General features: G+C 35.2%; 1 protein-coding gene across 1 annotated transcript in view; it reads right to left on the bottom strand.

Moving 5' to 3' along the window:
* Positions 1-25,727, bottom strand: part of LOC121407344 (deleted in malignant brain tumors 1 protein-like) — a 104,816-nt gene that overhangs the window by 63,380 nt on the left and 15,709 nt on the right. Inside the window, exons 2-3 of the mRNA XM_041598384.1 lie at positions 19,167-19,260; positions 8,040-8,150 (exon numbers count right to left, since the gene is read on the bottom strand). The gene's annotated coding sequence lies outside the window, so the exon portion shown is untranslated. The remainder of the gene's footprint in view (positions 1-8,039; positions 8,151-19,166; positions 19,261-25,727) is intronic.

Here is a 25,727-nt window from a genome sequence, read left to right as displayed (position 1 = left end):
TATCACTAGATATACTGCCCTTTCACAGGGCAAAACAATAGTAATATCAATGATGATTCCAGTGAAAAATGAGGCTTATGACAAATATTTAGCTCCTGTGAAACCAAACTAGAACATAATTAGAATAATGAACACTAATTACAATCACGTTACAATAGCAATCATCATTACAATGATGATTCAAGATTCATGCATGAAAAGGCCCTTTGTTCCTTATGTTAAGACTATTTTTTTCTAACAGATACAAAAAGGTCGCATTCCTATACAAATAATGTACATTCTCCTTGCATTGTATAAAAAGCTCTTGTAAATTGCTTTCATACATCTTTTAAAACTTAAAGAGAGATTGGTTTGAGAAGTACCATAAAAATCACCATCATATTTTTGAGGATATTATGAATATTTTACTTTTAAACTGGAAAAATTCCAAAGGGTGATTCACCAAGAGTTAGGTGTGATTTAGAGCAATGCTTAAATGCCAAACTGCCCATGTTATTTAATGCATAATCTAACAGAAGTGCTTTAAGCTTTAATACCACAAACTGGAGGAATTATATCAATGCTTTATTTCCAATTCGTCTAATGCCAATCGTCCACAACTAGTCTACTATCATTTAGTCTATCATCAGTTCATCCACTCACCACATGGTCTACTTTCATCCAGTCTAATGCCATTCCATCTAACAACCAGTTGGTCCAATAGCCATTTAGTCCATATACCACGTGGTCTAATTAAACTTAAGCATTAATTGTGCAAACTGAATGCTGAAAAGAAAATGGGTATTAGACCAACTGGTTATTAGACGAAATGGTAATGGACAAACTGGTGATTAGATGAAGTGATGACTGGACCAAATGGTAATTGGACCAAATGATTGTTAGACCAATTGTTGATGGACGGAATGGCATGAGACTGAATGAATGTAGACCAAGAGGTGAGTGGACAAGGATAGCAATTTACCACATCAATTACATGTATATCAAATTTCCTTCACACAGAATGATACTACTTTTCTGTGATACAAAATCAGATCATTGACAAATATTTCACATCACAAAGTTTTTCATTTAAGTAAAGTTAAGCTCACGTTGTAAGGTAGTATGTCAAATTTAGAATTTGTACTTTACTGAGGTGATATAAGTTTTCACACCACACATGAGTTCAGCTTTGCGTAATTAATTTCACCCAACAGAGTCCTTATCCGCATAATAGTCCGCAAACCTTCGAATGAAAAAAAAGTACTCATCGAGCCAAACTGGAAGCAAGTGATGTGCAGAAATAACTTGAAACATGAACTCACAGAGGAATGCAACATACAATTCCTTCTGAAATTTCATATGGAATCCACTGAAAAGAAATCATCTTTTTTCTGCAAGAAGGAAGAGTACTGCTCCTGAACATGACTGCCTGTAATCACCTTATTGCTATCAAACAATGAAAAGCAGAGGCAGAGTAAAACTTGTAGTATTCGGGCCTTCCTTTCCCCCCTTCACGAACGATTCACACAAAACCATTCATTTTTAATCCAATTAATTACATTTGAGTGCTTTCTTACGTTCGGTCAGGTAAAAAGGCGTTCTTGAAGCGTGAAAAAGAACCCCAGAATATTTGTTGGTGATTAATTCCTATAAAACCTACCGAGAAACGGTACGCAAATTGAATCAAGAGTTTATTGCTCATCGATCCAAGTAAAAATTTGTTTCTAATGGACCAGTGCTTGAGCAAATGAAATAGTGATCACACGAAGAGAGAAACTTATAAATTGTGGTTTCAAATAACAACCTGTAATCATGCATTACATTTCAACATCACATCAAATTACTCTTTCCTGCAAATCCCTTTGATATCCCTTCTGCTATTAAACGAGAGGATATTTTAAGATCTTTTAAAATCATGTGCCTGCTACTGATAAGACAAATCTTTGATTTTGTATAATAAACTAATTTACCTGCATGAATATTCCCTAAATTTTATTCAACTGCACTTCTATGATTTCAATTTGCTGGTTAGATGATAATAATATTAAGTGTATTTACCCAGGGTAGGCACTTCAGTTCCAAAAGCTGTTATCGCAGCGGGCCCTGCTATTATTAGGTGTTGATGGTAAAGAAAGAAATCACGAAAAGAATGAAATGTAACTTAGGATTATCATGACCTCAAATTCTTCTTTTAATTTTTCAATGCAGTTGCATAATAATGATAGAATTCATAATGCTCTTAAAAGTATTTTAAAAAGGTCTTAATTGCAACTTATCTTTGCTTTTCTTTGGAAGGGTTGTGACAGTTCTGACTCTGGCCTTGTACATATTTCTGATGTATTAAGTGCTTCATAAAAGCAAAATACCATTATCATCATTAGAATTTGCTTTATCATAGTTGGTCAACTTAAAGAACATGATTATATTACATGTCGAAAAAAAAGACTAGAAATCTGTGTAAGGGGTCATTTAAACAAAATGATGAGCATGCTGTTACTAACAATATCTTTTGATAACATCCCCTCCCCGTAACTGCACACACAAATAGTACCATGTGATATGCAGTGCCCGCCTCTACACTCCCCCTCCCTGTAAGTGAGAATAAGATAAGGTAACATGTGAAGCGTATACCTTTGGAGGAGAGAAAAAATCCCATATATTTTATTGATAAATTTTCCAACTCTTTGTTGTTGAGAGATAAAATGTATCCCTCTACCTTTTTGCGTGATATTTGATATTTAATTCTTTCCTCCACCCTCCTCCAGTCTGATTTCCTAGATCTGCCCTTGCCCAAATAGAAAGGATTTGATCAAGATTCTAACTGGAGATTTTTTTGCCCAATCCAAAATCATACTTTGTAAGCAGTGACCTGATTGTAAATTGATTAAAAGTGGATTACGGCCTTCCTACAGTCTCTCAATATTCATATCGGGAGACAAACAAACAATGTTTGTACAATGGTTTTTTTTTACTTAAACAGGATGCAGTTTCCTATGAAGCCAATTTATTTCTCTGTAACAAATCAGATCTTGCGGAAAATAAAAATGATTGAATCAAGACCACCTTTCAGGGAAATGCAATGTTAATGTTAAAATCATACTGACCACTTAATCCTTTATAAATCTATACTGATACAAGAAGCATTCTGATGATTTGGTCTTAATTGTATTTAAAAAAATACTGAAACAAAAAACTCTTAATTATTTTTATTATCATTATTTTGTTTGGCATCACCTTTGCCTGGGAGGTAAAATGCAAACTGAAAAATAATGGTCCATGTGTCTTTCATGATTAACTGATTGGGTTTGAAGGTGAAACACTGACTAAAGGTCTGGTCCCACTGGCTGACGGATGCAAAACGTATTCATAAGGGACACAGTGGACGAGCAAACATTTCGGGGGTCGCTTCATCCCTTTTCTTCTGCTCTAGAAATGGACAAAATTAGCAAAAACTTAACAGAAAATAACAGACATGGCAGGGAGACTTGGCAGCCCTGACACAGGGACTCCATTCAACATCCTATCTGAGGGAAGGAGTGTTTTCCCCCATAACCTATCCTGCATCTATGAAATATAGGAAGGGCATGTCATGAGGCAATGCAGGCTTCTGCCATCTGCCTGGGTGGACAAGAACCCATGATCTTTGGTTGGACAGGTAGACGTTTAACTAACGGCAAGACATCTAACTTGATCTATCCCTCTTTACCCTTTGAAAACACAAGACTACAAAATATCCCCTCTCCCCTGTGGCAACCCCCATCCCACCCCAACATAATATTGCTCATTATTTTTTGTCTACACTGAATAATCAGTGTTATTTTCTTGACAAATCTGAGATGCTTAACCCATTTTCCCAGGCTCTCTTTTTTCCATTCTTCATTTTCAACAATTTCTTTGCCCTTTTAAATACTTTGAACAAGTACCCCCGCCCCCGCAATAAAACCCCTCAAATATAAAAGTGCTGATTAGTTTTTGTCTACACTGTCTTGAAAAGCAAAGATATGCTTAATCCATTTCCCTGACTCACTCTTTCCAAACCTCATTTTCCAACACTGTCTTTGTCTTTTTAGGTCCAACATTTTGAATAAGTGCAGGGTATACATGAATATTCAAACTGGTATATGTTTTGATTCATCCACAAAGAAATACAAATTACAAATAAAAATTTCCCGCCAGTTCAGACGAGCTGAAGAAGCATCTCGGATCGGACGTGAAACTGTTCTCCGTTTCAAACCAGTAAGTCCAGACGATCAGATTTATTTCTATTCGTAATTTGTAAAGAATATATATATATGTCATTTCATTCATGCCCGCATTTCTTTCCAACCATCCTTTATGAAGAAAACAAAAGTAGTTAAGAGTCAAACCCTAGACAATTTGCAGCCAATGACATGCATGTATGTGACTAATTATTGCATTCATGTTTCAAAATGATACACCATGTCGCCAAAAACCCTGACAAATAAAAACTCTATTCGACAATTTTGTCAAGACGTCTTCTGTCTGTATCTAGGAGTTAAATTGAAAGGGTAGAACTTAAGAAACACCTACGCACTTCACAAGGGAGATCTTAGTTTATTATCAATGTAGTTTGTCATTGTAGCTAGGCGACTTAGCATGTCTCTCATACATAATAAATCCCATACATGCTGTAGGCAGGAATAAGTACCACTAAGCAGCTTTATCATCTCAATATCTTCTCCATTTCTTTTGACAAGGGAGATGCTTTAAAAAAAATTATAGTACTGCAGAGCTTGAAAACTAAATGTATGTCACATCTTACTGGGTAATGCTGAAATAATACGTAAAAATTATTAAATCCATCGACATAATGAGGAATCTTTCATTTGCTTTAAGTTTCATAACGAATGCCAATGGCTACAAGGATATATCTAAGATGATGGTTGTTGTAATTTTAGTTTGATTTTATATGAGTATTTAAAAGCTTATGTAAGTAAAATAAAAACATCTCCTATAACACAAGGATCCAATCAGTTTATTCCCATCATGGGATATACAGACAGGAATGGCTGATATTTGCTATTACAACAATCACTCCTTGCCCCACTAGGGTTAGGATCATATGATGCTTTTATAAGGGTTACACTGCAAAAAAAAGCTGGTAAAATTTAACAACAGGCCAGTAGGTGTTGAAACAATACCATCAGAAACAATTGTTTATTTGTGACTGGTGTTGTTTTAAATACAAATTTGGCATTAGCCCCCCCCCCATCAGACTGGTGTCGTTTCAACACAATACAGAAATAATAATACATAAGATTGTATAGTGCATTTTCCATCTTGATTAGATGCTTCAGAGCAGAATAACAACCAAACAAAGCATATAACACATGTTTGAACAATAAGTCGATGTCTGTCAATAAGCACTCTTATACAGGTATGTTTTCAGGTTGCCCCTCAAGTTGGTCAGTATATACATACCATGCAGGCTTGTGTAAAATAAAAACACCAGAGATTTTAAAGTGTAGGTTTGGGGGAATAGGGTTTATACATGGCTTAATGTGCAGTGCTTCCATCATATAGGAGCAATTACTGATGGAGCAAATGCATGGGATCATATATAGGCAGGGTTGTAAAGTGTGTCCCAGATATAGTACTTTCACATCTCATAAAGATCAATGTAATTAATGGATCCAGAAAATGGCCTTGACATCCTCACTAATCTCTATTCATAATCAACTCAATTACCAAGCTTTAAATTGATTATTCCTTCAGCTCTGTTTAGGGGGAAATGAGATCGCCCTTGACAGTGTGGACGTGTTTACTGGGAGCTGCTTTCGGAGAAACTACAGATGTCACGCTGAGATCAAAGGGTATATAGATGAGAATTAACATGACAATGCTCTTTAGAAAGATTAGGTTTCTCAAGTCATTTTCTGGGTTATAATGTTGGGGGGGGGGGTGTTTCATGGAGCCAATAGTTCATGATGTTTCACTAACAGATTTGTTCTGAGACAACCAAATGCAAGGATTTCAGCAGGTTATAACAGTAGCTTATAACTGTTGTAAGTGAAAATCAATGATTATTTGATTTTTTTATTCCCTGTAACATAAAATATATAAATTGCTCAGTTGATTGAAAATAAAAGTCAAATGGCAAATCATGTGCAGAGAATAAAATTGATTATATAATTGTGTGTTTATCACAAGGCTCTTGGACTTAATAAATTAACAACTGCAATTGTTTGTACAATAGATCTATAGCTTGGAATTTTATACCAGGATTGAAAAAAATTAACTTAATGTTTAGAATAATATAACAGGCACCATGAGGGTATGGCTACACACAGACATCCCAGATTATTTTAGTTGAAAAACAGGGGTGATTTTGCCACAAAATAGGACAGACAATGTATTACCCATCAAAGTGCACACTATTTATTTCAGAATATGAACATCCAAACCATGCAAGAGCTCTGAATGACCATTCCTCCAAATTCATAATAATTGAGAGGTCTGTGTATCTCATGTTCTCCCTGGAGCTGAGCTAACATTCGCCTATCCACCCTCTCATCCTGACGTGACGCTTTTCACGCATCGATAACACGGCACGGGATCGACCTTTCTCAGGTGATACAAGAATCGATGCGAGCAGGCCTCATTAATCCATTTACCCTAAAATTGTTTTCCGGCATGGGTTGGATGAAGCGAACAGTGCCCTTGAACATTCCTGGGATGGGATAGGTGATCAGGCTCATCATCCGGCCCAGGATTCTCCCATGCCTTCACCTGCCTCATAGTCAGATTTTGTTCGGGTAACAAGAGTGAGCCCACATTTCCAAAACAAATTCTCTGTTTTTCACCTCTCCCTAAATCAGGCCTTTCTTCCAGTCGTGATGGAGTCGGCCATGTTTATCTATTCTATGCTCACCATTCAAAAGGAATGAATAACTTGACATCTAAAATGTACCCCGTATACAGATTGTCTTTCCTGTTACATAGAGTGATGTTTCAGTCACATTGTTTTGTTGATGTGAGTGTGATAGAAGTAAAGGGGTATGGTAAACATGAGAAAAACTGATAAATTTTATCTAAGTTGCATGTACTTTCTCCCTCAAAAGGCCTCTTAACCAATTTCTACTATTTTCTTGCTGTTATCAAAACCAAATAGATACATTTCATCTAAGCTTGCCTTAGACAAATTTCTTTCGCAGAATATAAGAAAATAATTTGATCCCAATCTTTTCCTTACCAAGACAAAACTTTTATTGGTTTACCTGTTTCTTGCTAAGCTGTAAGCCTGTATCAATACTTTGTGGTGTAGTGTTTTTCATGTTAATCGTAAATATTCAAGTTCATTGATAAATATGACATGTACTTGGAGCTTATTTGGATCTAAGATGTATTGCATTAAGTAAATCATGTCAACTTTATACCTCACATCTTCACTGAAAGTAATATTTGCCACAATCAAGATGAAAACATGGAAAAAATGAAATTAAAAATTCGGCTTACATTTACATTTTAGCACTTCATATTCTAGACATACTTGCAAAGTATGAAAAGCTTCATTGACTTTCCCATGGACCCCGATACAAAACACACATGACCAACTAAATTGTTTAATAAAATCATCCCTAGAATCAACTAAACAGCTTTATGGAACATTGTCCTGAACAAATAAAATTAAGGTACTATAGCCGTTATATCAAAGTATGCAAGTGATTATCTGGTCATTCAAATGATGGAGGTTGACCAGAGTTTAGAGCTCCTGAAAAATACCATATGATCTATAAAAAAACCCCCACAAATCTTAGGACAAAATATATCTGTTTTCATAGGACAGTGAATGAAATAACATTTTATTTCTTTAAATTCCAAACTATAGACAAAATACATGCCTTAAAGGATGGCTGACATTCTGAATTCTCTCCCAAATGAATGAAAACTTTCGTAAACGATTTCCATAAAGAAACAATGCTTTTCACAGATAAATATATTATATAAGATGTTATGAGAATAGAAATAATAGATACCACAAGCCTCTTAGGAGCAAATTGAGACAGAGTGATTAAATAAAAAAACAAGTCTCTACTCACCGATATTGGTAAGGCAGTCTCAGACGATGTTAAAAGCTACACTTCCACTTGAGAAGGAGTTTGATGAATTGTCGAGCATGAACCTCAACTCTTTCTGATATTCCTCTCCCCCTGAAAATATCAGCAAATAAGATGATATGAAAAGGAGGAGGACAAATAAATACGACATGCCCTGAGGGGCTTAGCGAGTAGGCTGTACCACATGGATTACGATACGTTGTCTTCGGCGGCAGAGTTATAATCACAAATCGGCCTCCAGTGTAGAGTTCCCTGGCATACCCGACAATGATCTTATTACAACTGAACGGGGAGAAGTCCAAACGGCAGATTGAACAGAGGCTGAAGAAAGAGAGAGGGTTAGAGCAATGTTCACCGGACAAGACGTACGGAATGAAGAGGAGATGCAGAGCACAGGGAAAGCATGTCCGACTCCGGAGAGGAGCATCACCACAACTGTGCAACTGCATCGGTTGAAATAAACATCCCTCCAGATTCGGTTGTCACGGCAACCAGACACGTAGCCAGATAACCAGCATGAAGAGGATGAGAGCTTATTCACCTCTTAGTTGCTGTTGATGTTTTTTGCTCTGGGATAAAAGTGATACAAATGACAATTCTTGTTTTTGTGGTTGTTATTGGATTGGCTATGACAAAATGATATAGGAGGGTGACATTATTCCGAGATGATCAGCTAGCAGGGGAGATTAATGTTTCTAATTTTACAATCTTTCTTCCATCTCACATTGAGCTTTGGACATATCAGATGTATGTGTAACAGATTCCATTACACAATCAACCAAATGCTATAACTCTTCAAACAACTGCGCAATTTTCAACAATTTCTTAACATCTCCCTTTAAAACTGATAGTTCCAATCTGATTTATTCATTATGGATTTGATATTCACTCTTGTGTACTAACTACCAACATTCACATGGTATTATAAAAAGCAATACATTGATAAATTATTAATCATAACTGTCACAAAAGAACTTTTACAATAATTGTGTGATTTAACCTAATCATTTGTAATAGTGATAGAGATGATGCCAACTAATAAAAATAGAACAAAGAAGGAGGAGGAGGAGTAAAAGAAGAAGAAGAGAAAGAGGAGAAATAATAAGAAGAATATAAAAAAAGAAAAAGAAGAGGAAGAAGAAGATGGAGGAGAAGAAAGTAACAAACTTTTTATGTTTACCCCAAAGCAACATCCTATAATTCTAGTCAAGTAATTTCTTAACCTCCCAACCTAATAATTTAAAAGTCATGTTAAACAAACTGAGTCATTCAAAACATGCTTTCTGCTAGCTTTGTCCTAAGGATTCACTCCGGGCATGCTCAAACTCTACATTTTTCAATTTGCTGGGCAGCTGCTTTTAAATTGGTGCCGGAAAAAGCGGAAAAAAGAAGGCATATTTGTGAAGAATCAAAAATCAATACCACAGTTCAGTTTGGAGCTTCTCGGGCCAGCCGCCTCAGTGTGAAACTCCCGCGAGAGGACAATGGTAGCATCTGGAATTATTAGGAAGAGGAGGATGTGTAATATGAAATTCATTGTTGTTATGAAATTTGGGGGAAAGAGATTTTCATATGCATCTCTCGACATACATGTAGACCTGCTTTTTAAATGATGCAATGCTCTGCATACTCAAAGTGGTATTCCTAAAGGCTCATTTAAAATCCAACTGCTTGTGAGTAGAAAAAGCTCATTGACCTATAACTACCTTTTACAGGTAAGAGAAGCTTATTCTATCAAGAACGTGGATTGTATAAAGTTCTCACAATAACAAGTGCATAAGGGAAAACAATCATGTAAGTGAGCAAACATCAAGAAAAACCTATTTAAATAGAATAATGTGCTTATATTGAGTAAGATATTTAAAAAGAATTTTGAGAAATTTCATGTGCTAGACTCAAAAGGGAAATACTGTCTATACATCAAGAGCATGATGCAATCAAGTTTAATTTTGTCAATTCAATATTAGCATATACCTCTCCAAAATACATGTACATCAGGATGTAAATTCCAAAGTATGTTTCATTCTTCTATTATGTATTAAATTATATAGTATTAAGTATATCAATTTGGTTGTGATACTAGTGAAATCGATATGACTTATAACTGATACATTGCCCAGAAAACTTGGAAGTAGAAGGGAATTACAGAAGAGACTATAAAGTGCAAAAATTATACAAAAAATTCTATAATTAGCCTTTGGCTCCTGTCTGCATTGCATATCATTTAGAATAAACTGATTCATCTATAGTGCCACTGTCCATCATGGTTACATGGGTTTATAATAAGTACTAGATTTATGGTAGAAACAAAGCACCTGCCCTCACTTCACAAAGGCACTAAAATAAAAGGAATTGCTTTGAAAATGTAAGCATAATTTTGCAATTTCAGGGGCTCTTGAACATCGCTTATGATAAGATGATACATGGTTTGGAATATTGAAGATTCTGCTGACAGATTTATTAGTGAATGAGGTAGACTAAACACTGGAGGCATTCAGATTAGATAACAACAAAGAAAAGGTAAATGTGATGTTGTGATTCACTGTGATAAATGAGATGGAATATACTGGCCAAATCCAAAATAAACACTTTCCTCAATCTTATTATGGAGAGCTCCAGCGAAACCTCTCCATGCACTTTTTTTAAATAGTGATTCTAATGTCAGATAAAACAACAGATTTTTATCATAAAAGTACATCAAGGCTGAGATATTAAGAAAAAAAGTTCTAAATGTATATCAAACCCCATAAGTACTGAGGAATTTCCAATCATTTGCAATGTAGAAGTAGCTATTATAATTCTCCTTACAAGTTACATGTTAGAAAGCTAATACTAACAGCACTTTCCAACTCTGATAAATAAATATATGAAAAAGGAAGCAGAGGTAGAGGGGGGGGATGCTGATGTAAAAGATGAAGTAATTGAATTTCAAAGTTTGTTTTAGGACAGTCTTAAAAAGCGGGGAAAAGGTGTGATTAAAATAATATGAATAATGCCTTCCATAGTTTAATGATACCATATATTATTGGTAAAACCGAGATACCTTGGATCATACGACAGATAGTTGATGAATTGGTTGACATTAGAGGTCATATGGATGAGGGATGGCCCGATATATTCAGATTAAAAATAGAAGCATTATCATAACTGACATGTGTAATAGCATTTTATCATTTGCAAATAGAATGCCAGTGGGCAAATCAATATGAATTTTTACCTTCACCCTACATTTTGCATAATGTTGATCAGTGAATCTTATAATGGTAAAAGAAACCATGTTGAAGGAAGCAGGCAGCCATGTTTGACTATTGGGTGGTCAGAGATTATTGCGGGTGACATGTTTGGATTGACAATTCACATGTTTTGCTACGGTATCCAAAGGATTACCAAATAATAATTTTTACATATTGTATATTTTAGTTTTTACATTTTGTATATGGGTGCATTGTGGTCTAGTGGTTCTGACTCTTGCCTTTCAAACAGAGGGTCATGGGTTTGTATCCTAGCCATGACATGTTTTCCTTCTGCACTCGACCCAGGTGAGGTAACTGGGTACCGGCAGGAAGTAATTCCTCAAAAAGCTGTGCGCCCAGAATTGGTATAGACTAGCTTAGCTGGTGTTATATAGGAGCGCCTTGAGCACCTAGGAAGATTACATGCGCTATACAAATCCTATATTATTATTTATAGGACACCTAGATAGATCATTGGCAATTGATTGGTTGTTTGATATCAATCATTCGAACCATTTTACAATGACGTTATCGACCGTGCAATTTAGGATCCATTCATTGTGCAATTTTGGATCCATACGATTTTGTCCAATGCACATGCACATTGTATGCACCATACGCGACAATCAACAGACCGAGCTCGCACTGCATGATCATATTTTGCATCAAAATAGATAAATTTCCTATGAAAAAACATAGTTTTAAGTGTCATATAAGCCAAATAATGACTGTTCCTTCATTCATACAATGGACAGAATACTTCATCCGGTGGAATATGAAATGAAAGATTCATTCAGCTCGGCTACACGTTGTTGAATGGATATTTTCATCTTTCACCTCATGAAGCATTCTGTTCATTGCACACATAAACATTAATTATTTGTATATTATTTTTTTAAAAATGTACAATTAAGTGGTAAACTGGTTCAATAAATCAGTACCAGTGGGAACAGTTCCAAGAAGGTAATTGTGAACAGGGTCTTCCCTACAGTAGTCACATTTCAGTGAAACAAACTTGTAAACTGATTACTGATTATAAGAATAAGTTCCAATGGAAACAAGTTCAGGAAGGTGACTATGAATGGTGTCTTGCAATGAAACAAACTTCTAAACTGCTTTAATAATTTGGGTCAGTGGGAACAGTTTCAAGAAGGTAACTGTGAATAGTGTCTTAATGGTGTCTTACAATAAAACAAACTTCTAAACTGCTTTAATGAATTGGGTCAGTGGGAACAGGTTCAAGACGTTAACTGTGAATAGTGTCTTATCTGGAGGAGTTGTTTTACAATGAAGCAATCAATCTTCTAAACTGGTTCAATGAATCTGTTCATCTGGAATTCTGAATAGGTTTACAAAGAAACTGTGAATGGGTCTATGTTTACATGCGTCATTTACATGACCCGCCAAACTGACAAGAATAACTGAAGGTGATACAAACACAAGTCACTATCTATATCCTCAAGCCTTAGGTTTTCAGATCTACCTTCAACATACAAGATAAACTATAGCATTGAACATCATAGAGACAGTATCTTGAATTACAATAAAGAGAACTTAAAAGTCAGCAGCAGAAACGTTGAAGTTCAGGTTTACCTGCGGGGCAAGCTTGGTATTGCCGGGCAGTGACCTCCTTTGTATTACATATCTAGCTGTTCGGTACGATGACTGATGTTTCCTGTCCAATAGAGGATAGGTTGATGTCGGGCGGGGCTAATCTTTGGTCGACGGGAAGCCTACATGCATCACGCCCCATTAGGTGCAACATGTAGAGTATTAATAAAGCTATTGTAAGAATCATCATCATCAAATTATCTTCTGCTTTATCCATTAAAACATGGATGACTTAGAATATATTTTGTGTAGCTCTCTTTAAGAGGGTTGAGGCTTAAAACAGATTTCATATGAATGAGCTTGAATACAAATTGCAAGGCAAAAGCGCACACATATTTTGTAACTAATACTTTCCATAATGTAAAATGCTTTGAAACTATGCTTTTTATGTGAATCAAAAATTGAATTTCAAAATTTATCCATTAACACCATGCATTAGCTATAGCATGATCACACAAAATAGATGCAATACATTATCAATAAAAAGATATCGTTTTCTTCTCTTAAACAGCAACATTTAGATGCAGAGAATGTTATGACTTTATGCTTTCAATGTTTTCAAACATTGCACTTGACTTATTCAACATACAAATCTCTCAGCAATGCCTGTCATCTCCCAGTAATGAGCATCTTTGCATCACGTCTTGGTAAAACACATTTTATCTTTCTTCTATCGCTCTCCCCATACATCATACTTAATCTTCTCCTTATCTCTTTCATCAACAAACATGCTTATGAAGTAATCATTTTCCTGGAACAAATTGACTTACCGAAGTCAGAATGCAATACAAGTATACCAGGGCATAGGGTATTAATGTCGGGTATCTAATCATTCGCATTCTTGTTGGACACTGCCCCCCCTACTCATGTCCTGGTAACAACATATTCCAGCATCTCTCTAATCACTTTGCTTTGATCAGAATCTATGATTCATTACATTTCTGTAGAGCCTTAGCAATCATGGACTAATTATCCTCTCAAGTAAATTTCCTCCAAAATTGGGTCATTAGCCATTAATACCGACTGGGCTCCATCGAGCAGCCTCTCAATCAAAACATCTTGTTGCCTTTTGACAAAAAAAGAGGCAGTATTCAATCAATCTGCAAATTGGCAACTTTGGAGGAAAGTAATTTGGAATTGATAACTCACTAACAAAAAATACATTTTGCCAACCATGAAATCATTCCGAGATCAATTTTGTGTTGTATAGGCTCTGAAGGGACGGTTGATTGCATTGGCTGCTAGATTTACAGCAAGGACAATGTAGTTGTAATGGATACATCTCCCTCATTAACTTTTTCATTTCCACTCCCGTTATCATTATATGATCCTCAATTTATAAAAAAAAATTACATCCTGAATTTATCAATCTCTAAACTGCAAATATGCATTATGCAATTATCTGCTCTACAGAACTCATCGTCTTAACCCTTAACATGCCACTGAAGCCGATCACAGGGAGCTGTAATTCATCTGCCACTGATTTTCTGAGAAACTTTGAAGGATTATCATGCAAGAAAGCCTGCCAAAAATGAAATTATTGTGTACTCAACAGCTCAATAACCTGAAAAATCACCTCCAATAAATATACTTTTAGAGCTGCAGAATATTTTTAAGCTCCTAAAGTCAACTACACTTAGCAGAGAACACCACCATGTAAATAGAAACCATAAAGGGCTGTAATCATGTCTGGTAAAAAACATTTGAGCATTAAAAACGATCAAAATTCTTATGTTTTAATCAAATGCTTCACAATCATCACCTTAAATCAATCCTAGACATGTCCATGAGGCAAAACAGTCATTTTAGTTTCAATGAAATAATGTTAGGCTGACGCGAACAGCAACCCAAGACTTCACGACTATCACAACTACGTGCTTCACATTCAAAGGCAATTTGAGAAGCCGCACACATCAATACAAGTACTTTAAAAGTGAGAAAGCATCCTGTCCAACTCATTTGCTGTTCCAGCCCCTGCAGGGGAAAGGCCAGTTCAGTTTACATGGAGAAGGGGGAAAGACTACACCTCAAGTTCAGCATAAGTTCTTGCTTCTCACTTTATTGCATTAACAAAACCAACATGCTTTTTCTCTACTGTTGGTATAAGGAGCCGTTTAGATTAGGATGATGTGATGTAGCACAAAATGTCTCTCCAAATCAAATTTGCTAAATGATTACATTCTCATTCTATATTTCATATTACATTGCTTGCAAAATGTTAACTAAATGTAAAATCAAATATTTCAATATGAATTACAATACACACACAATTCCATTCTTTGTGCCTGAGGAAATGCAATTCAAATAAAGAAAAATATAATATACAACTTGGTTACTATCCGAACTTATAACTATTCTTTAAACATTAAAAGTGCCTGAACAAATGCCTTAAGCAATGACCAAATTTTACAGAAATAAATTTTATAAATTGAGCATTACCATTCGATCTTTTAAATTTCATCTTGAATTCCAAGAATACCAATCTGTTGATACTGTACACCAAGGTGTATACAACATTTTTTTACTATGTTAATTCAACTTACTTGAATCTTCATCTTGAATTCAAATCACCAGACTATGTTCATTGTGGAACATCAATCATTCAAATCATCTTTAATCAATCTTGCTGACTTTACCCAATTTCAGGTCATATCACTATAGGTGTAACATTGATCTATGTTCTCTTTAGTCTTTTTGCAACACACAAGGCCACACTGGGACCATTTCATGAAAGTTGTCAGCACTGAAAAGTTGTCTTTCTTGGACAATTACCATAGTAACAGTCAGAGGCTAGTGCCTATCAAAACCAACGATTTCACTGAAATTGTCAGAGCTGACAATGTAGTCAGTGCTGACAACTTTCATGAAACACCCACCTGATTAGGGGAGTATTCAATGAAAAGTGTTTTGTCTGTGATTTTCATCTACTACTTTGCTCTTAGCCAATCAGATACAAGGGTTTACAGTAGCTTATAACAAAAGTCAGTGAAGTGTTTGCTGAAATGCTCCTTGGTAACACTAACTAATGAAAAAAGGAGGAAAAACAGCCTTCAATCTCCTATTGAACTAACATCCTGTTGATTCCAACTGAACAGTAAGTTAATATTTTCAGTAGATCAATTAAATAAATTTCAATCAATATATTCTAATAAATTAATCAAATCAAAACTTTGATGTCTAATATAACAAATAGATATCGGGCTGTATATCAACCTAACAGTAAGTTAATATCTTCAGTAGATTAGTTCAATGATTTTGAATATATTCTGATAAAATCATAAAATTTTCTTCTCTCATCGAACAAAATAGATATCCGGCTGAAAAATATAAAATGTAACAGTAAGTTAATATTCAGTAGATCAGTGAAATTTATTTGAATGAATATATTTTTTTCAAATCAAGCCTTTCATATATCGTCAAACAAGTAGATATCTCGTTGGATATTAAATTAACAGTGATATACTTTCTTCATTTTATCAGTAAAATCATTCTAAATCAATATATTCTATAAATCGGGCTTCCAACTCTCATTAAATGAGCAGATTCTGATTGAATGAAATTGAAAAGTGAGTTAATATCTTCACTAGATCCATGAAATAAATTTAAATGTATATTGTCGCCTTCCCGCACAAGGCCATTAACAGCACGCACTGCGTGTGGCCGTCCTGCTTACAGGCCGTTAGTGCGAACTGTTCACTGCACAATAACAGCCTTTGTGCAGGAAGGCGATGCACAGTGCGCGCCAATGGTTACACCCTGTAATTCCGAAGGTTCGTAATTCCAAAACACGTAAATTGCCTATACCTTGATGTTCGTTAATCCAAAAACGAAATAAGGTATGTTCCGAAGGTTCGTTAATCCGAAAACGAAATAAGGTTCGTTGTTCTGAAGGTTCGATAATCCGAAAAACGAAATAAGGTTTGATGTTCCGAAGGTTCATTCATCCGAAAACAAAATAAGGTTCGTTGTTCTGAAGGTTCGTTAATCTGAAAACGAAATAAGGTTTGTTAATCATTTCGTTTTTGGACTAACAAACCTTCGGAAGTACGAACCACATTTCATTTTCGGATTAACGAACCTTCGGAATTACGAACTTCGGACTAACAAACCTTCTGAATTACGAACCTTCGGAATTACGAACTTCGGACTAACAAACCTTCTGAATTACGAACCTTCGGAAATACGAACCTTTCGGAATAACGAACCTTATTTCGTTTTCGGATTAACGAACCTTCGGAACATACCTTATTTCGTTTTTGGATTAACGAACATCAAGGTATAGGCAATTTACGTGTTTCGGAATTATGAACCTTCGGAATTACAGGGTGTAACCGTTGGCGCGCACTGCTCATCGACTTCCTGCACAAAGGCTGTTATTGTGCAGTGAACAGTTCACACTAACGGCCTTTGAGCAGGACGGCCACGTGCAGTGCTTGCTGCTAATGGCCTTGTGCGGGAAAGCGACAATATACATTTGAATTTATTTTATGGATCTAGTGAAGATATTAACTCACTTTTCAATTTAATTCAATCAGAATCTGCTCATTTAATGAGAGTTGGAAGCCCGATTTATAGAATATATTGATTTAGAATGATTTCACTGATAAAATGAAGAAAGTAAATCACTGTCAATCTAATATCCAACGAGATATCTAATTTTACTAATGTATGTGCGCACCAACGGCCTTTGTGCAGGGAGGCAACGATATGCTTTCAAAAACAAGTTTTACATCTCCAATCCAACAAGCAGATAACTGGTGGATTTTAAATTTAATAGTAAGTTAATATCTTCAGTAGATCAGTTATAATTGAATCAAAATATTCTTATAAAATGCAATACAATTTTTTATCTCTTATCTAGAAAACATATATCTGGCTGAATTTATATCAACAGTAAGTTAACATCATTAGTAAATCAGACAAATAAATTTGAATTGATATACTCTAATATACAACCAGTGTGTTGGCTCAGTTGGTAGAGCGTCCGTCTCACAACTGGGAGGTCGGGGGTTCAAACCCTGGCCGCATCAGACCAAAAGACGTTAAAAGATGGGAGTTGCTGCTACCCTGTTTGACATTCAATGATTAAAGGGATAGAGCCTCGTTGATCTGGCGCTGCACAGTGGCTGCCGGGCCCACGATCAATTGGGCAAAGCAAATTTTCAGAGTATTTCATTTCATGTCTATTTCGAACAATAAATTATGGATTTTTTTTCATAAAATCAAATCAAACCTTTCACCTCTCTTCAAACAAAAATATATCAGACTAATATAATTTCAACATTAAGATATCTTCTGTGGTTAGGTAGAAGTTTTGTAATTAATATATTCTTTTTAATCAATTCTATTACCTCTCATCAAATGAGAAGATAACTGGTGGATATAAAACTTAACAAATCTATAAATAAATGAATGAATTAGTTACAAGATTTTGATGAATAAGTCAAACAAAATGATGTCATTTATACACAATTAGAATTGAAGTTGCATTGATGCTTCCTTGGAATAAATATTTTTGGTCAAATTACCATTTTAATTCCATCTTTTAATGAGTTCACTTTCAGTGTTAAATGAGAAAAATAGATCCAACTCTGTTTTGAAATACATATGGAACAAAAGCTTGATTTTGACTTCATTTATGGAAGCAAATAAACAAATCCTGTTACAAAGACAATAGAAACAAATCTCACTAATTAATCAAACTAGATGAAACTAGTCTTAACTCATTATATTTCAATCTTTATGACATATACATATAGATATCATGCAGTAACCATATGTTAACGGCACCATCCGTATCCACTACCCTACCCTCAAGAGTAATACCTGATAAATTTTCTCAGTCCACATTTACTCATTCCTGATGAAATTAAAATCCTCCTTTGGGGGTCAAGTTAAACTAACCAACCAACCTTTATTTTACATGTGTGACGTCAAGACATTGTCCCGAGGATAAAATTTGTTTTTGTCTTTGTAGTAAGAATGAGATATTTGAGGTACATGCAAAGACCAGGAAAGTGTCACCATTGTCTTTGATCACACACAGTATCACAGTATCTACTGGGGTTTAGGCTTTTGTATGAAGCTATGGTTCTACAAACCCGGGGCAAAAGAAAAACATAAATGGGGCTTAAAAATTTGCTTGCCTGTTGGGGCAATGAACTTCGGTAAGGGCATCGTGAGAACAAACTATCACCATTTTCACAAACTATCCTTTCTCCTTATTTGAAAAATATGATAGATTGTATAAAAAGTATATACTCACAAAATTGCAACAATCTCGGTGCTTGTTCCCTAGTAATACCAAATCACCGAAACGGCATGATTTTCTAATGCCTGTAAGTCTTCAACAGGAATTTCTGCAAAAAAGTGTGGTGCACAAAAGATGTGAAAATATCATATTTTAAAATGAAACATTAAGATTTCTATTAAATAACATGTAAGCATGAAATTCATTTATAGAAATAGAAATTTGCTTGCATCTTCACATTTATGTTCTAAACTATCCAAGTAAGTCAAGAATACAAAATAAGCTAAAGCAATAGAAAGGTAAGAAAGAAACATCCTTCTTACTGGTAAATTCACTGTCATTTCTGATGCATATTATATTCACTGATTGGCTTTATCACCGAAATATAAATTCATAACAGGTTGTTTTGAAAACAGATTTGCTCTTCATGAATTATACATAATTCAATGGAAATTGAGCCGAGGCATAGAATGAGAATCATTTATTTTTCATACAGTACACTCTATATTAATAAAATGATTTGAGAGATTGAGATCAACATTTATTTCCAATAACAAAATATAATGAAAGTATATGTGAGTCAAATTGCAGAGTGGTTTATATGTTGCATACAGTAGAAGTTGAATATAATCATATTTCTTCATTTTGAAATTTTCATGTCATGACGTAATTTACTCAAATTTTCACAAAATGTTTTAGATTTAATGTATTACTTGTATCATTTAGTGATATTATATATACATGTATGTCATACCATAGATAGTCTTAACTGAATGCCGTGTGCAAGATTAATCTTAAAGGACAAGTCCACCCCAACAAAAACTTGATTTGAATAAAAAGAGGAAAATTCAACAAGCATAACACTGAAAATTTCATCAAAATCGGATGTAAAATAAGAAAGTTATGGCATTTCAAAGTTTTGCTTCATTTCACAAAACAGTTATATGCACATCTCGGTCGGTATGCAAATGAGGAACTGATGACATCACTCACTCACTATTTCTTTTGTATTTTATTATATGAAATATTTTTATTTTCTCGTCAATGTCATGAGAAATGAAGTTTCATTCCTCCCTAAACACGTCGAATTCCATTATTTTAACATTTTTTGCTTCAGGCAAGAAGGTCCTAATCATCAAATTCATAAAATTTAAATATTGTATAATTCAAACAATAAAAAACAAAAGAAATAGTGAGTGAGTGACATCATCGACTCTCTCAATTGGATGTAACTGGCTCGTTCATATAACTATTTTTTTTTAATAAGCGAAACTTTGAAATGTGTTAACTTTCTTATTTTATATCCGATTTTGATGAAATTTTTAGCATTACTACCATTATACCCCCAAACATAGCTAAACAAAGGGACTTTTGGTAAATTAAACCAAATAAAAATAAAATGACGCTAAAACATGTCCATGGGTCAACTTTAACTGCAGTACCATAAACATCATTCACATCTGACTACATCAAAAGTAGCTCAAACCTTTACAGTATTTGGAATGGATATTCTCAAGTGGAATCTATTACATCATGTAATGACAAGAGCAAGTGTGTCAATTATACCATATCCAGGACAACAACAAAGAGATAATGATTTCAAGAAGAAATGGATTCAGGTTTCATAACTTCCTAGTTACGCCCCCCTAGGGGCAGATATTTGTTGTTTTATTCATATAATGGTGAAGATATATCAACGATTTGGATGCTTGATTTAATAGAGTGGAGAAAAACAAATTTTGTAATTTCCCTCAACAGGCTCCACTTTATTGGCCCATTCTTTTTCTTCCTGTTGCTTTTTCTTTATAGTATTGTGTCTAAATCAGTTTGGATGCCTTAAGTATTTTCTTCTCTGAACTGAACGTGAGAAAATATGAGGATGGAGATAAACAAAACAAAAATTGGGGAAAGATAAGAGAGACAATGTGAACAGGAGATAGCTGAGAGAGATATAGCAGATTAGAGAGAGAAAGAGGGAAGGGGGAGGGTCATAAGGAGAGAGATGGGAGAGGAGCAAGGAGAGGAGCAAGGAGGAGAGAAGAATATAGAAAGAAATACAAAGAGAGAGGAGAGGGATAGATAGAGAGAAAGATAAGGAGGGTCGCAGCCTGAAGGAGAACAATATAGGCTGATGAATTTCTTGTGCCTATTGCAGTTCATGTTATTTCCATATTTTCTCAATAAATAATTCATGCAATTACTCAGATGGCAGTAATAATATCCACTACATTGCTATTGAATTTGTATGTGCAGACCAAGCATGATTTTTTTTTATACAATTGTTAATTTATATGCCCTACTGAATTGGGTTGTAAAACAATTATTTCTATGCATAGTTCATTTCACTATCCACTTTTAACATTATCATGATTAAAAGAATGCTATACAGTTCTCCACAAGCACACATGTGCAAAATAATAACTTCACTTACAATAAAAATAATGACTAAAATAACAAAAATAATAAAAAAGAAAATCAAGAATGATGAAAATTATATAATGTAAAATATATCAAGTCCAAAAGTAACAAAAGTAAGAGGAACAAGACAATAAATTTTTTTACTGATAATGGAATCTTGATTTTATTCAAATCAACTATTTACCTTTAAACAAAAAAACCTTTCTGATTCATTCAGCCCTAATAAAGAAAACACAAAATAAAGAAATAAAAGCCCTTCTGAATCACTCGTCTCAAATAAAGCAAGAACAAAAACTATCGGCTAGCTTCAGCCAACTCAATAGTTGATTAAAATCTCTAATCCTTACACAGTAATATGAAGAGTACTTGAGAAGTATAAGAGGGCACTACGCAAGAATTTGAATTCCACTAATGGAAATGGACCTTCAGGCTCACACTCTACTCTCAGAAAATGACATCATATGACCTCTCAGAACAAGAAAGACATGAATGCACACACATTTCTTTTAAATTTGAGATGCAGAACCTTAAGGACATATGATTGTAATATTGCGCCAAAAGTTACTTTTTTCATCCATATTTCATTACGAAAGCAATGTTGTTTGGAATGTCACAGTCTTATCATATCTATGTTCACATAGTGGACTATGTTAAACATGCAAACTGCATTTATCAACATAAACAATTTTTCGAAACAACTAACATCGATTTGTTTTTGGAGTAACCCACCTTCTGAATATTGCACCTTGTTCATTGTCAGAAAAACAAGTCTTCTGATCAGCAAACATTATAATTAGCCTTTGGAATAATGTCAGCTGTGGCATATTATTCAGGCACAGATGGCCCATACTTTTTAAGCTGCACAAAGTTACCATGTCTATATATCGCCCTTGTGGTTCTCAGGGAATGAACACTTCTTTAGGGGCTGCTCTAGAGACAGAGACCAAAGATGAGATCCTATGGGGCTTAAGAAGAATGCCCTAGAGTGAGAAAAGAAATTAGCTATTGAGTAGGACCAGACACAGAGAGGGCAAATCTGAGAGGGTACTTAAAACCAAAGCAGATGAGGGGCTAACTATGGCAGAAGAATGATTAATAAAAGATGATGAAATCTTAAGAGGAATGTGATTTATAAGAGCTGGGTCTGATTCAAATCAAACTCGTAAAAAAACGAAGGATAATACTTGTCATCAAGAAAAAGGAGGAAGTGTGAGTGATTGGGGGATCAAAAGGGAGCCCCCCCCCCTCCCAACCAAAAAAATTGGTCAAGTAGCTTGACATCCCAGCCAATAGAGCAGGGACTTCGGATTCTAGTGACCAAGGTTCAATTCCCACTTGGTGTCTGCTAGTGCCCATAGATTTGGCAAATCATTTACCCCATTGACAGGTCCCACGGAGAGGACCGTAAGCATTTTGTCTTCTGGTAGCTAACTTTAAGTATTCATGCTTTCTTAGAAATCACACAAATATCACCACCATCACTAAGTGCTCTACTTACCCAAACAAAAATAAAAATCCATTTGATTAACGTTGGCAACATTCTGTTATTAACCCCTCTTTGAAAATACCCCTGGATAACCAATAAAGGAAGTAATGAGTTCTCTACTCAGAGTTATCAAGGTGATTCATGTTTGTAACAAAATACTTTAAGTAAAGGGACTAAGGCAAATGTCATGTTTATAGTTATATTGCCAGTCCAACTGAGGTTTAATAATTCCCACTATGCTTAAGAAGAAAACTCCTGATATATTGGTTTCATATCCCTCTTTAATTTATATACCGTGTCCTTGCTGATGTGTAACCAATCTGGGCCAATTCTAACGTTGCCAGACCTAGTCCTGTCAAGGTAATGCTAACCAGTTCCTGGGTAGGCTGCGTGCGGCTTCTAGCCGACTGCAGTTAATGAGAGATATACATATGCAGATATATCAGTATGGATCACGATCCGGTCAAATCAGGGAGCATGCTCACTTCAACGTTGAGATAACATATCAAGCATAAGCAGTTCTCCGCATGAAAGCATATAAAAAAATAAACAGAGCTAGAAGGAAACTATTCCAAGCTATTTGCAGCGATGTGCTTTCCTATTGAAATTATACTTTGTCACATGATCATGAATTGACCAATCATTTATCTAGAATACTCATGAATATTCATAAGAGGGATATAAGTGTGCATATCTTTATATGTTCACATAGGCTTTTCACCCCTTTTCCTTTGCAACCAACATGTTGCAGGCATCATAGATTTCTGAGCTGTTATCCGCAAGCTTCAATTTCAAATTGCACCAGATATTTGATTTCGACTTCTTAACCTTATACCAATCTAATATCAGTCTTATTGTCATCACCTTCAGAAAGACAGATTGATCGAAAGAAAGAGGGGTAGAGAGAATGGGAGCAAGAGAGAGGGAGAGAAGGGGGGGGGGAGAGAAAGTAGTGCAAGTAACAGAGAGAGATATCGAGGGGGGACAGATGAGAGGTGGTGCAGGGAGTGGAGGGAATAGGGAGGCAGAGAAAGTTCAAGGAATGGATGATAATAGAGGGAGAAAAAAAATGATAACAGGATGGGAAGATGGAGATAGAGAAATGGATAGTAAAATGCATAACAGGAATACCAGAAAACAGACAAGAAAGAAAAAAGAATTATCTTTTCAACCTTCATTAATATACAGATCAGTGGAAACTATTTTTGACTACATAGAAAACCAATTCTTAATGATAAATCTAGTTTAATAAGTGGAACTGGCAGTCTCACCTGCATCACATGATTCAATAAATAGCAGCAGTGCAAACTCTGTTATTCATTTAAAAACATTCATATGATAATGTAATACTGTATTCATTGACCCTAAATGACCTTTGATCTTAATCATTTGACCTAAAACTTGTGCAAGACAGACATCAGTGATACTTGATTACCCTTATTTCAAAATTTTATGAACTAGATTTATAAACTTCCAAAGTTATGATCGCAATTCAAGAAATATCCCCAACATAGCCAAAGTTCATTAAGCTTATGACCTTTTACCTCAGTCACGTAACCTGAATCCCATGTAGAATATTCACCGACACTTGATTACTCTTATATCCAAGTTTCATGGACTAGATCCATATACTTTGATCCCACGTTGGGGTGAAATTAAAAAAAATTCCTTGGTTAAAATTTTCATGTTGACTCCTCCAACATGGGCTTTTGTTGATTGACCGTAAATGACCTTTAACCCTGGTCATATGACCTGAAACCCATACAGGATATTCAGTAATACTTGATTACCCTATGTCTAAGTTCCATGAACCAGGTCTATATACTCTCTAAGTTATGATATTTCAAAAACTTAACCTTGGTTAAAATTTTCAATGTTGAGAACGCCGCTGCCGCCGTCAGAAAAGCGGCGCCTTTAGTCTTGCAGGCGAGACAACTAGTGCTATTCAAATTTGAGTAAAAAAAATACTGCTCAGTTATTGGAACATTGCACATGAATGCAGGCAAATTAACATTGTCTGAAGTAGCATGGTTAGAAGCGTTACAAGAAATAGCATCACATCTGACAAGGAACATTGCTTCTCTCATTATCTTTGGTGGTAAATGACATGTTAAATGATGCAACCTTGGTTGCTATGACAACAGAGCTGATTTCTTATCTGATGCATATCAAATAAAGAATAATTAAATAATGGAAAAATGATAAGAGACTCATCCCCATGCTGCCTTGGTGAAGTACGTAATTTGAAAAGCCTATTTGATGGTGATCATCTCTATTTTGGTTTACAAAAAAAAATAGCATCTTATTTTCACAATGGCTGTTGAGGGATAATGAGTTCTATCCTGAAAAATACTTAAATGTCATTTAAAAATTTACAGATTATTTTTTATGTGAGCATATCTTAGGCAAGATTCCAGGAGTGATGAAGAGTGGAAGAGAGAGGGGAAGAGGCAAGTGTGGAGTGGAGGACATTGAAAAAGGGGATACTTGACAAAAAAAGGGGAGGCATGAGAGAGTGGGAGAGAGAGAGAAAGGTAGAAAGTGGGGTAGCAGAGGACAATGAAAAGAAAGTAGACCTGTGAGTGGGATGGAAGATATGGAATAGAAAGTAGGAGTGGGGCAGAGAGGGGGAGTGCAGAGGATGATGACATTGAAAAGGAGAGGAAAGAGTC

This window comes from Lytechinus variegatus, chromosome 2, assembly GCF_018143015.1.
Source record: "Lytechinus variegatus isolate NC3 chromosome 2, Lvar_3.0, whole genome shotgun sequence".
Lineage (NCBI taxonomy): Eukaryota > Metazoa > Echinodermata > Echinoidea > Temnopleuroida > Toxopneustidae > Lytechinus > Lytechinus variegatus.
Note: the sequence above shows the minus strand (reverse complement) of the source record. Positions and strands in the feature narration are given on the sequence as shown.